Source organism: Hetaerina americana, unplaced genomic scaffold (assembly GCF_022747635.1).
Source record: "Hetaerina americana unplaced genomic scaffold, ioHetAmer1.1.p SCAF_9, whole genome shotgun sequence".
Lineage (NCBI taxonomy): Eukaryota > Metazoa > Arthropoda > Insecta > Odonata > Calopterygidae > Hetaerina > Hetaerina americana.
The window spans coordinates 60713036-60726590 of NW_027287538.1; positions in this window are offsets into that span (position 1 = coordinate 60713036).

Sequence of the window (13555 nt, forward strand, 5' to 3'; positions counted from 1 at the left end):
AATTGCAAGGATCTATCATACCATACCTAAGGACAGTAAATAATTTAGGCTTAACCATAAATGAAACATTATCTTGGACTGATCATGCAATTGCTATCTGCAGGAAAATTAACTCATCCCTGCATTCACTGAAAAGGTTAAAGCACATTGCTCCCCCCTCCTTAAAGATGCTTCTTGTGTCCACTCTTCTCATACCCCACTTTGATTACTGTGATGTAGTATACCAAGACCTTTCAGGCGAACTAAAAACCAAACTCCAGAAGACCCATAATTCCTGTGTGCGGTTCATATGTGATCTTAGGAAGTACGATCATATTTCCGACTCATTTAATAAAATATCCTGGTTAAAGCTAGAAGGCCGCAGGCATTTACATATTCTTTCACTTCTCTACGGAATACTTTCAAAGCACACCCCTAATTATCTATACAAAAACTTCCTCTTCATCAACTCAATCCACAACAGAAATACCAGGGGTAATAACAAACTTCTTGTCCCACACCATCGCACGGAAATCTATCACAAATCTTTTCATGTTACAGCATGCCGTCTGTGGAACTCTCTCCCAGACGACATAAAAAACTCTTCATCAACAACAACATTTAGAAGAGCACTTCACAAGTTCATTTTCCTCAGGTACTTAACTTAACCAGTATCCCTCCGTCATTCCACTCAGCTGTTATACAGATCACTGTGTCTACTTTGTTTTTTACCCTGCTTTTTGTTTTGTCACGTCAAGCGGTAGGAGTTTGCGTAATTATTTTTAGAAACATCACGCTTCTCATTACTCCGCATGTGTTGTCAATGTATTTAATTTCTCCATTTCAATTTCAGTAACTTAATAATATGTATACTCTGTAAAAATGATTGTTACAATGTACATGTATCTTTCCTCTAATTAATAGGGTTTTCGCAGGTTTTTCACACCCCCCTTCTCTTCGTGGGTGTTTTTCCTGCGTGGGTTTTTACTAGTTGAGCAATGCGACGATCTCCCTAGCTTTTCCCACAAACCTCATTCTTTGCTCAGACTTTCCTCATTTTATTGTACTGTTGACTTCACTGTCATTTAATTTGAGTATATGTAGGTGTATTCTTAATTTATATATGTATATGTATGTATGTATGGGTGTGTATGTGCGTACTTATGTTTGTATTTATGTATGTGTATGAATGCATGTATGTATGTTTATGTGTGTATGTGTATGTGTGTGTGGATATGTATGTATATGTGTAGGTATGTGTATGAATATAGGTATGTATGTGTGTGTATGTGTATGTATGTGTATGTGTGTGTCTATATATATGTATATACTGTTTTCTTTTCGATGTGCAAATCTGTGTTAATGAATTGGTCTGTCTATATGTATTTATGTGTACATATGACTGTATTTATAAGTTTAATGGCTAATATAATATGTATATGACGATGGGTTAAATGGAAGAAGGGACCATTTGGTCTCAATTTCGCCCAAATAAAGACCACTATCTATCTATCTATCTATCTATCTAACACTGCCCATCCGGACTCCCCGTTCCCCACTCGTACCTGAGCAGTCTGAGACATGTACAGGTTGCGGATTAGCCTCCTTTCCCTCCAATCTATTCCTATTTTCTGCATAATACTAATTAGTTTTTCCCAAAAGAAATCATAACGAGGCAGGAAAAATTGATGACAGGCGTATTGATCGGCAGTTTGATGTTGAAGACTGTAATAGAGGGGAGAATGTTAGGCAAACGAGGAAAGGGCTGGAACAGGACAAAGATGTTGGATGGGTTGAAGGGAGGAAGGAATTATTCAGAGATGAAGAGGGTCTTGATGCAGAGTATGTTGCTGGATTGTGTTTTGTTAGGAGTCACGAAATATTTATTTCTTATTTGTATCCATGCAAAAACTACCTTAACCGGTTGATTAATTAATAAAACTAATATTAGATTTATCAAAGAGAGTTTTATGTTTGGAGGCATGTTTTGGGATAGGGAGCATCCTAATCAAGGGATGAATTCTTGCAAGAGGCCCGGTGGTTATTGATTCTAATATTTAGGGTTGTGGTATACTGTCCAATATAAAAGACAGGGCATAGTTGGGGCACTTCAAAAGATAAACTACATTGATGGATGTGCATGCGGAGTAGGGTATTGGTGGGAGAGAGTTAAAAAGCGGGTGGGAGAGGGATGGGTTCAGCTTTTAAAAATAGGACATGCTTTGCATCTAGGTTTATTGCAGGGAATGGGAGTTGCTTTGGGACGGGGAAGGGATTGGTTGATTTCAGGAGATCTGATAAGTTTGGAGGGCGTTTGAAAGAAGTGGAGGGACATTTGGAAAAAAGGTTGGTAGTGGAGTTATGGTTTTTGAGGATAGGGTGGAAGTTTTTTAGGATTGATCTCAGAGACTCTAGGCCAGGGAAGTACGTATGCAGTGCAAAATGAAAGAGGATGGGTTTCTGTGGTTCAGAGGAAGGATTGGGAGTGCAAGCATGTCTTCGGATCCTTTTGTTAAGGAGGGATTTGGGGTAACCTCATTGGAGGAGGGAATGGTGTTGATTTGAGAGGAATTTATCAAGAAAGTTGGGGTGATTGCAGATTCTGTCTCCTCTTATATCTGAGCCACAATAGAGGTTTTATCAGGAATTTTTCTCTGCAAAACCAAAAAATAGGTTTGCATAGGAAGGGCTGAACCTCCTGACCATGGTACAACCCTTGATCTGCAAGTAGAATTTATTTTTAAAGGAGAAGGAGTTATTGGTGAGGATGAAGTCTGAAAGCCTAAGGAGAAATTCAGTGCTGGGTATGTGTTGCTTAGGGCACTGGGAGAGCAGAGAGAGCTTCTGTCGGGGGAGGAATATATAAAGGGATGTGGCATCAATGGTGGCCTTGGTAATCTCGGTATCTGGAAGGAGTGAGGTTGATTTTAGCCTTTTCGGGAAATGATATGAATCTTTATTGAATGGCAGTAGGGAGTGGACTATTGGTTGCAGGTAGTGGTCTACAAATGAAGAGATTCTTTCCGTTGGGTAGTTATTGCATAAAAGATAAGGAATATTAGCATCATGTTGCTTCACTAGGTTTCCCATACTTAAGTGTATACATTGGAATATTGCATGATGTATTGAAAATCTTTTGGTTGTTTTCCCACTGTTAAACTTCCTTCCTCCATCAAACTTAAAATACTTATGCATTTGACACAAGTAGTCAAGTTTGTAAAGCAAGTAACTGTTTCATAATCAGGAATCTTGGTTCTTTAAAAAATATTTTAGGTAGTCTGGAAAACACATCACTCTCATTTAAGACCTAAGTGAAATAGATAAATTCCTGATTCTATAAGCTTTAATGGCTGCCTTCCCCCCAAAAGCTACCTCGTAATTCTGACCGAAATAGTAGACATTGCATTCATCCTATTATGCCTCTCAGCTACATAACTATGGTGATGGGAATGTGAAGCTGTGTGCCTATGGACCATGCCAATTCCAGCCAAATTATTCTGAATTTCTATGCACAAATACCCCCGTATCCATTATTCTCCATTCTCCTAACCTTTCTATCATACCATAGCTCCATTTCATTCCCAATCCCTTTAATCTTCGAACCTGCATCACTAATTCTTTTCAACTACCTTTAATTAGCATACTTAGCAAAGTCATGGGGTATAACGTAAATTGTCTATTTTATATTAATGTGAAAAATGTACCTCCAACTATAGAAGGGATCCCTCAATTCCTGAGAAATTTTATATACTTCACCACATTAAGAGATAAATACTTTTTGCATTGGAGAATCATATTATAAGATTCTATCATCTGTAAATATAACATTATATGCACAATTATCGATTTTATTTACCATAGCCTCAATAGTTCAAATCAATGAATAACAAAAAGATTAATGGCCCACGTAGATTTGTTGTATGTTTTTATGCATTTTATTCTGTTATAAACATGTCATTTTGCCCACGAAATTTTTAAAATTAAAATAAATCAATTGGGTTGGCTCTCTTGTTATTGAATGAAGGTACAATTTAAAAATAAACCATACTCATGACATAGCATTATTAACAATAAGGTCTATTAGGTAGGAGATGGTGGAGACCAGGCTATTGTCACTGTCATTTCTTTGACCTTATTCCAGACCATCTGCAAGAGATATTTCCAAGAAACCAAGAAAGCTTATCAACCTTCCCCTCCTAAAATTCAGCATCTTCCATGGAGTGAGTGTTTTCATTTCAAACTGAAACTTGGTAGCCGTAATAGCTCTGAAAGAAGATCAGTTTTCTGTGCTCTCCTCTTAATGAAGATTCATGAATTCAGCTATGGAATCTAGAATATGTTGTATTTTCAGCTGCAAATCAAGAGAAGGTACAACCTTTAATTTTTGAGGTGAGGTGGGAGGTTGGTAAGCGGGATTGTGAGATTGATGCCAATAAACTCATTGCTAATCCATCAATTCTGTAATCACTAGTTGAGTAATTTAGTGATAATCATTAATATGTAATAGAATTTGCATATTGCCTTAAGTTTTAGTCATTTCACTCATAAGAATTATCATACAGGTGGTCAATCTACAAGCGGGGGTCAGAACTAAGAGATGCTGACAGACACCCCCCCCCCTCCTAAATAACGAGTGTGGGGTGTCTCGCTTTTCCGGAAAAGGATGAAATTCCACTTCAAACTTAATCTTGCCAGTTTCGAATTATGTTGAGTTTTCTGTGATCTTTCCATGCTGCATATTTCATAAATCAGCATTTCTATATGGAAGATGTTGTGTAGTTCAGATGTGACTCATGAGAAGGAAAACTCTTCAACTTTCCGGGGGTAATTGAATAGTAAGTAAGTTGCATAATAAGATTCATACCTAACGAATTCATGCGCACATGTTGCCTGTCAATGATGGAATCACTTTTTAATAATCATCAACAGTTATTTCATTTGTAGAGTAACTATATACTACTCATGCGGAAGTCGATTGATAAAGAATTGGTTCTACTTTCCTGGTTTAGTAAAATACTGGATTGACCTGCAGTCTGCTCGGAAATAGTTACCATACCTCTCCAACTCCATTGTAATACAGGCATTTTGTGCTACATGTTGGCTCAGTTGTTGATATTGATTCATATTTTGTAGGAAATGTTTACATTTCTCTACATTTTAGTTGTTTTACATGAGGATGACTCGGCAGGCAAATTGCCACAGTGGCATTGTTAATTTTAGTAATGTAAACCTGACATTAACACTTAGATTTCAGTGTTATTTATAAATAATTTGTAATATTTATAACTTAACCATACTTATAATAACTTTTATGTGTGTGTATTCATTCTCCCATGTTGTCTGTTTTTCAATCAAGTGCTTTCAGGTGAACAACATCAATATCTGCATAGATAAAATGACATATTACGACAGAAATATAGCAAGTGGTTAATAGGGAATAATGGTTTATTGCAGGCATTATTGATAAATTTCAGTGGACACCACCATATAATACCAATTTTACAGCTTTGCTTGTTTTTTATGAGTTAACCATGTGATTTAAATAAGCTATGAAAAAGTAAATCACTTCATACCGAAACCTTTTTTACAACATCATAGTTCAAAATTGATTATTTATATTATCTGTTTCAGTTGTTCTTATAATGAGGCATGGCAATAATAATATTGTATGTGATGTATTAATTGCTTCAATCATGTTTCATTTATTCAGACATTTTAATCTCATAGAGGTTATTTGTCCCCAACATCATTCCAGATTATGAATGTATAATTAGCGGCTCAAGTTTTTAGCAACTATGTTGCCACAGGAACGCATGCATTAGTTGAAAGAGGTGAAAAATGACAATTGTTTTTCCTATTTAAGATTGAATATGTTTATTTAAATCAAGTAAATCTTTCTTTTGTTCTTGTAGGTGTTTTGGGCATGGATGAGCTGGCTACTTCACGATTCCTGATGGAAGTGGATTTTACTTTTGACAGCTTAAATGGTACCATGTAAAACCAATACAAAAAGCGCTTGGGCTGGCCATCAGGAATAAAAGTCCTCATATGGATCACTGGTGATCAGCCCCAGTAAAAATCAGGTCATAGAATTTCCTGGGAAAGAAAAAGGTAGTCTACCCTCTCCTGCGGGATGGGTGGTTGACAACCATAAGAGTGGTAATGTTCTTTTGGGCTGAACTGATACCTAAACAGTTCTGGTCCCTCAACACAAGATACCATAATCAAGATCCATTAGAAAATGTTTCCAATATTATTAAGTAAAACTGGGAATAATCACGACCCCAATATAAACCAGTACCTGACAGTATTCAACTGGTGTATTACATATATACTGGTGCATTATAGGCATTATTTTTGCAAAGATTTGTAGTTAATATAGGCATTTACATGTAAGGTCCATTTTTTAATTCAAAATTTGAGGTTTTTCGATTAAAATTCTTTTTGCGTCTCTCCGCTATATATATATATATATATATATATATATATATATATATATATATATATATATATATATATATATATATATATATATACATATTTTTTTAAGGTAATCTACCGGTTAAGGTAGGTTTTTGGATGGACACAACTACCAAACAAACATTTCTCCTTTACTTACTTACTTTATTTCTCCTAACAAAACACAAAATCCATCCTCCTACTCTATATCCCTCTTCATCTCTGAGTACTTTCTTCCTCCCTTCATCCCGTCAAACATCCCTATCCTGTTCCCTCCCTTTCCTCTTTTTCCCAACATTCTACCCTCTATCAAAGTCTTCAACATCCCACTGCCGGTCAACACCCCCTTCATCCACTTTTCCTGCCTCCATAGGGTTGCTCCCAACAAACCCCTCTCTTCGCCCACCATGCCAAGTACTTCCTCGTTTGTTTTCTTCTCTGTCCATTTCACTTTCTCCATTCTTCTCCATATCCACATTTCAAAAGCCTCAGGTCTACGTATATCCTCCTGCTTCAATGACCACGTTTCCGCACCGTACATAGCTACGCTCCATATCAAAGTTTTTACGAGTCTTTTCTTAACATCCTTACTCAAAGTCCCTGTCATCAACTCCCTCCTCCTTGTGAAAGCCTCTTTGCCTAGTGCAATTCTTCTCCTTACGTCCCTACTACTTTGACCGTGTTGGTCCAAAACACTACTGAGATACATAAACTGTTCTACCTGCTCTAGTTTTTGCTCCTATTTATACATATATATATATATATATATATATATATATATATATATATATATATATATATATATATATATATATATATATATATATATATATATATATATATATATATATATATATATATATATATATATGTATATATATATATATATATATGTATAAATATATATATATATATATATATATATATATATATATATATATATATATATATGTATGTATAAATATATATATATATATATATGTATAAATATATATATATATATATATATATATATATATACATAGATATTTTCATATATATATATGTACATATAAACCATAAAAAAAGCCATAAACACAGTAAACAACCTGAAGGTCGGTTTAGCAGGTGGCGGTAGAGTTCACCCAGTACTAAGCCCTATACGGCGTGTGAAATTCAGACATCCGGGTAGGGGGGCCATTTCTTTTCCTTGTGCCGGTTATGGTTTCCCAGGAAGACGTGGTACCCGATAAATACATATATATATATATATATGCTTTCGTAGACATAACACGGAAGTGCCGGATAGTACAATACACAGTAACACACAATATAGAAACACAAAAAAAGAATGTCGTCCACGTCTTCCTCTGAAGATATATATATATATATATATATATATATATATATATATATATATATATATATATATGTATGTATATATATGTATACACTATATACATTTTATATATATATATAAATATACACACACTATACACATATATATTTCTATACATACACACTATAATCATATATATATATTTATTTATACATATTTTTATATTTAAATGTATATATATATATATATATATATATACACATTCGTTTAAATGAATATACTTTGTAACTTCCACACAATTTTTATTCGTACTACCGGTTTCAATGCAACGGCGTCATCATCAGGTGACCTGATGATGACGCCGTTGCATTGAAACCGATAGTACGAATAAAAATTGTGTGGAAGTTACAAAGTATATTCATTTAAACGAACATGAACCTCCACAAAGTTGAGCCCAAGACCATAGAATTCATATACACATTCATTTGTATAGAAACAGATAGAAGGAAAAGGGATAGGAACACATATAAAGAACGAACACAATAAAGGCTGGGAAGGCAGAATTGAACGGATTACAAGAGTAAAAATATTTCCTTGACTGGGACTCGAACACCGGATCTTTCCACTTGCCGGGCAGATGCTCTTAACCACTTGAGCTATCGAGGAAACGTAATTTACCCTGAGATCCATGGATTTAATATGTTGCCAAGCTTCTTTCGCCAAGGAATGGTGTCAGGAGCCTGTTTCACCCACCAAAGGAGAAATAGACAACACACAAGAAGGAAGGACAGTGGGTTATAATTCATAAAACATCATACAGGGAAGGAACAGTGCCTTTCATGGCACGCATAGCCAGAAGAAAGAGATGGGCCACATTGGCCAAATACACATTCAAACATAAAATCCCTCCAAACGGCGAATAAATACTCATTTAAATAGAAACAGATATAAGGAAAAGGGATAGGAACACACATAAAGGACGAAAACAATAAAGGTGGGGAAGGCGGAATCGAACGGATCACAAGAGTAAAAATATTTCCTTGACCGGGACTCGAACAGAACCTGGGTATATTTTCAGTATAAATATACATATATATATATATATATATATATATATATATATTATAGATATATATATATATATATATATATTTTTTTTTTAAGGTAATCTACCGGTTAAGGTAGGTTTTTCGATGGACACAACTACCAAACAAATATTTTGTGACAACTAACAAAACACAACCCTAAATTCTACTCTACACCAGGTCCCTCTTCATCTCTGAGTACTTTCTTCCGCCCTTCATCCCGTCCAACATCCCTATCCTGTTCCTTCCCTTTCCTCTTTTGCCCAACATTCTCCCCTCTATCACAGTCTTCAACATCCCACTGCCGGTCAACACCCCCTTCATCCACTTTTCCTGCCTCCATAGGATTGCTCCCAACAAACCCCTCTCTTCGCCCACCATACCAAGTACTTCCTCATTTGTTTTCTTCTCTGTCCATTTCACCTTCTCCATTCTTCTCCACACCCACATTTCAAAAGCCTCCAGTCTAGGTCTATCCTCCTGCTTCAATGACCACGTTTCCGCGCCGTACATAGCTACGCTCCATATCAAAGTTTTTACGAGTCTTTTCTTAACATCCTTACTCAAAGTCCCTGTCATCAACTCCCTCCTCCTCGTGAAAGCCTCTTTGCCTAGCGCAATTCTTCTCCTTACGTCCCTACTACTTTGACCGTGTTGGTCCAAAACACTACCGAGATACATAAACTGTTCTACCTGCTCTAGTTTTTGCCCTCCTATTTTAATGTTAAGCTTAGCCTTTTTGTTTCTAGAAAATCGCATAACCTTTGTTTTATTAATGTTGATTCTCATCCCATCACTGCCCATCCTGACTCCCCGTTTCCCACCCGCACCTGAGCAGTCTGAGACATGTGCAGGTTGCGGATTAGGCTCATTTCCCTCCAATCTATTCCTATTTTCTGCAATATACTAATTAGTTTTTCCCAATTCACTCTATCAAACGCTTTTTCGAAATCTACGGAACAGGCAAATACCTCCTGGTTGTGTTCTATATTCCTCTCGATTAATAATCTCATTACTGCAATGATATACATATATATATATATATATACAATATATATATATATACACATATATATATATATATATATATATATATATATATATATATATATATATATATATATTATATAAATATATATGGGTTGCGGTAGTCCAGTGGGTAGAGCATTGGACTGCTGACCGGAGGGTCCCGGGTTCGATTTCAGGGCAAGGCCAAGGCACTCTGGACACCTGCAGCTCTACCCAAGCTTAAGTGATTTTTCGGGTACCAGGTCTTCCTGGGAAACCATAACCGGCACAGGGAAAGGAAGTGGCTCCCCTTCCTAAACCCAAACTGATCATCTCCTAAGTAATCATTTGCCCTACTCTTTATCCTTTTGTTTATGATCCTGAGAACAACTTTAGCTGCGTGGGATATCATACTAATTGTCCTATAGTCCTCACATGACGTGGCCTTTACCTTTTTCGGAATCGGAACTAAAACTGCTCTCTCAAAGTCTTCCGGCCAGATTCCCTCCTCATAAATGCTACAGATCAGCCCATATAGCCTCTTCCTCCCACATTTTCCTAAGCATTTTAAAAGTTCCACGGGAATGTTATCTACCCCCACGGCCTTATTTAGTTTCATCTCCCTTAATGCCCTTTCTATCTCATTGTCTAGTATGCCTGGACCTAAGCTGTCTTCCTCTACGTCATTTTCTTTTTCAATGTCAAACTGTGTTGGTCTGAGTTCTTTACTATACAGTTCTTCTATATACTCCTTCCATCTCTCTTGGATCTTTCCTGCGTCAACTATTACCTTACCCGCCTTATCTCTAACTATTAGCATAGCTCTTCCTTTCTTAGTTCCCGATAACGATTTAACTTTGCTGTACAGCGCACCGATTTCACCCTTCCTCTGGAGACTTTCCATATCCTCGCACTGCGTCTTCCACCATGCGTCTTTTGCCTTATTTGTTGCCCGCCTCAATTTATTGTTCAATTCTTTGTACTTCATTTTGCCTAATTCTGTATTTATATTCTTCCATTTTCGCCGCTCATCCATCTTTGTAATCATCTCATCCATGATCCATGGTTTCCTAGTCCTTTTAGCGTTAACGGTTCCAATAGTGTCTTTTGCGGCTTTAGACAACCCTTCCTTGATCATTTCCCATTTTTCTTCGATAGTAATAAGCCCTTTACCATCCTCCATGATTTTCTCTACCGCCTGTTTGTATTCCTTCCTTTTCAACCCATTTAATGCTTTTACATTCCATTTTCTAACTCGCCGCCCCTGCCTTATCTTTTTGAAACGTACGCTACATTTCATAACAACTAAATTGTGGTCTGAGTCCACATCCGCTCCCGGAAAGCTGTGGGAATTTATCACACTATTCCTAAACCTGTGTCTAACCAGGATATAATCTAGCTGATATCTTCCTGAGTCACCTGGCATTTTCCATGTATACCTACGTCTTTTGTGGTGTCAAAACCAAGTGTTGATGATGACTAACCCCTGTCTCCTGCAGAACTCAACTGCTTTCTCCCCGCGGTCATTCCTCGTGCCTAAACCGTAGTCGCCTACCTCATCACCATCTCTTCCTTCGCCTACCATCGCATTCCAATCCCCCATCACTATCAAATGTTTCCCTGCTGGAACACACGCGATCATGTCCTCTAACTGATCGTATATCTTATCGACCTCTTCTTCCTTATGGTTGCTCGGTGGCATGTATACCTGAATAATAACTAAGTTCGTCGGTTCTGCTTTTATCTCCAATAGTAGTATTCTATCCGTTACCTGCTCTATGTTGACTACGCTTCTTCCTACCTCTTCATTTAATACTATGGCAACCCCTCGTTGGCTCTCGTCCCCACCGCTGTATACTGTATTATTCTATACTTATCACTCGAGTAATCCCCGCTATCTTTCCATCTCACCTCGCATAGACCTAAAATATCTATATTTCCCCTTTCCATCTCTCGCTTAACATTCTCCAATTTCCCTGTCCTCATCATTGTCCTAACATTCCACGTTCCTATTCTAACTAATTTTGTCTTTTTCTCCTGCGTCTTCTGTCCTGCTGCTGCTGGTTTTCCCTTGCAAGGGTTTTGTGGGATGACGACCGCGGAAGCCTTGCCTCCCCCGCTGCCGGGCACGACACACGGCCGATTGGGCCGAGCCCCGTGGTTGCCAGGACTCAAATTATCTCTATTGTCCATCATATTTTTCTAGGGAATGATAATTGAGGTGGTTTCCCGTTGCCTTCCTCAATAGTGTTTTTAACGTGACACCATCACTTACTGGCCGCCCCACTGGGGTCAGACGCCATTGCAGCCGCCTCACTGAGGAACAGACGCTGCGTGGACTACCTTTCGTCTGGCTCCTAACCTTCGACCTATCTGGCATGGGTGACCCTACCAGGAGCAATAATTATTACTCCCACCAGCACAGCTCTAGGGGTCATCGGAACGCACAAGCCCTTCCACCACGTCAAGGCTGTAGTCCGGGGATATACATATTTTTTTTTTTTAAGTAATCTACCGGTTAAGGTAGGTTTTTGGATGGACACAACTACCAACAAATATTTTATTACTCCTAACTAAACACAAAATCCATCATCCTACTCTATATCAGGTCCCTCTTCATCTCCGAGTACTTTCTTCCTCCCTTCATCCCGTCCAACAACCCTATCCTGTTCCTTCCCTTTCCTCTTTTGCCCAACATTCTACCCTCTATCACAGTCTTCAGCATCCCACTGCCGGTTAAAACCCCCTTCATCCACTTTTCCTGCCTCCATAGGATTGCTCCCAACAAACCCCTCTCTTCGCCCACCATACCAAGTACTTCCTCATTTGTTTTCTTCTCTGTCCATTTCACCTTCTCCATTCTTCTCCACACCCACATTTCAAAAGCCTCCAATCTACGTCTATCCTCCTGCTTCAATGACCACGTTTCCACTCCGTACATAGCTACGCTCCATATCAAAGTTTTTACGAGTCTTTTCTTAACATCCTTACTCAAAGTCCCTGTCATCAACTCCCTCCTCCTTGTGAAAGCCTCTTTGCCTAGCGCAATTCTTCTCCTTACGTCCCTACTACTTTGACCGTGTTGGTCCAAAACACTACCGAGATACGTAAACTGTTCTACCTGCTCTAGCTTTTGCCCTCCTATTTTAATGTTAAGCTTGGCCTTTTTCTTTCTAGAAAATCGCATAACCTTTGTTTTATTAATATTGATTCTCATCCCATACCTGTCGCACTGAATTTCCAATTCACTAAGCAGTGCTTGCAGCCCCTTAGCTGACTGACAAACTAAAGCTTGGTCATTGGCAAATCTAACTGATTTTACGAATTCCCCGCCCACTTTCATTTCTACCTCCAGTTCTTCCCATGCCTCTTTGATCATTTCCTCTGCGTACAGGTTGAACAGCAACGGTGATAATGGGCAACCCTGCCTTACACCCCTTCCTAACACTGCCCATCCTGACTCCCCGTTTCCCACCCGCACCTGAGCAGTCTGAGACATGTACAGGTTGCGGATTAGCCTCCTTTCCCTCCAATCTATTCCTAATTTCTGCAATAAACTCATTAGTTTTTCCCAATTTACTCTATCAAACGCTTTTTCGAAATCTAAGAAACAGGCAAATACCTCCTGGTTGTGTTCTATATTCCTCTCGATTAATAATCTCATTACTGCAATGATATACATATATATATATATACAATATATATA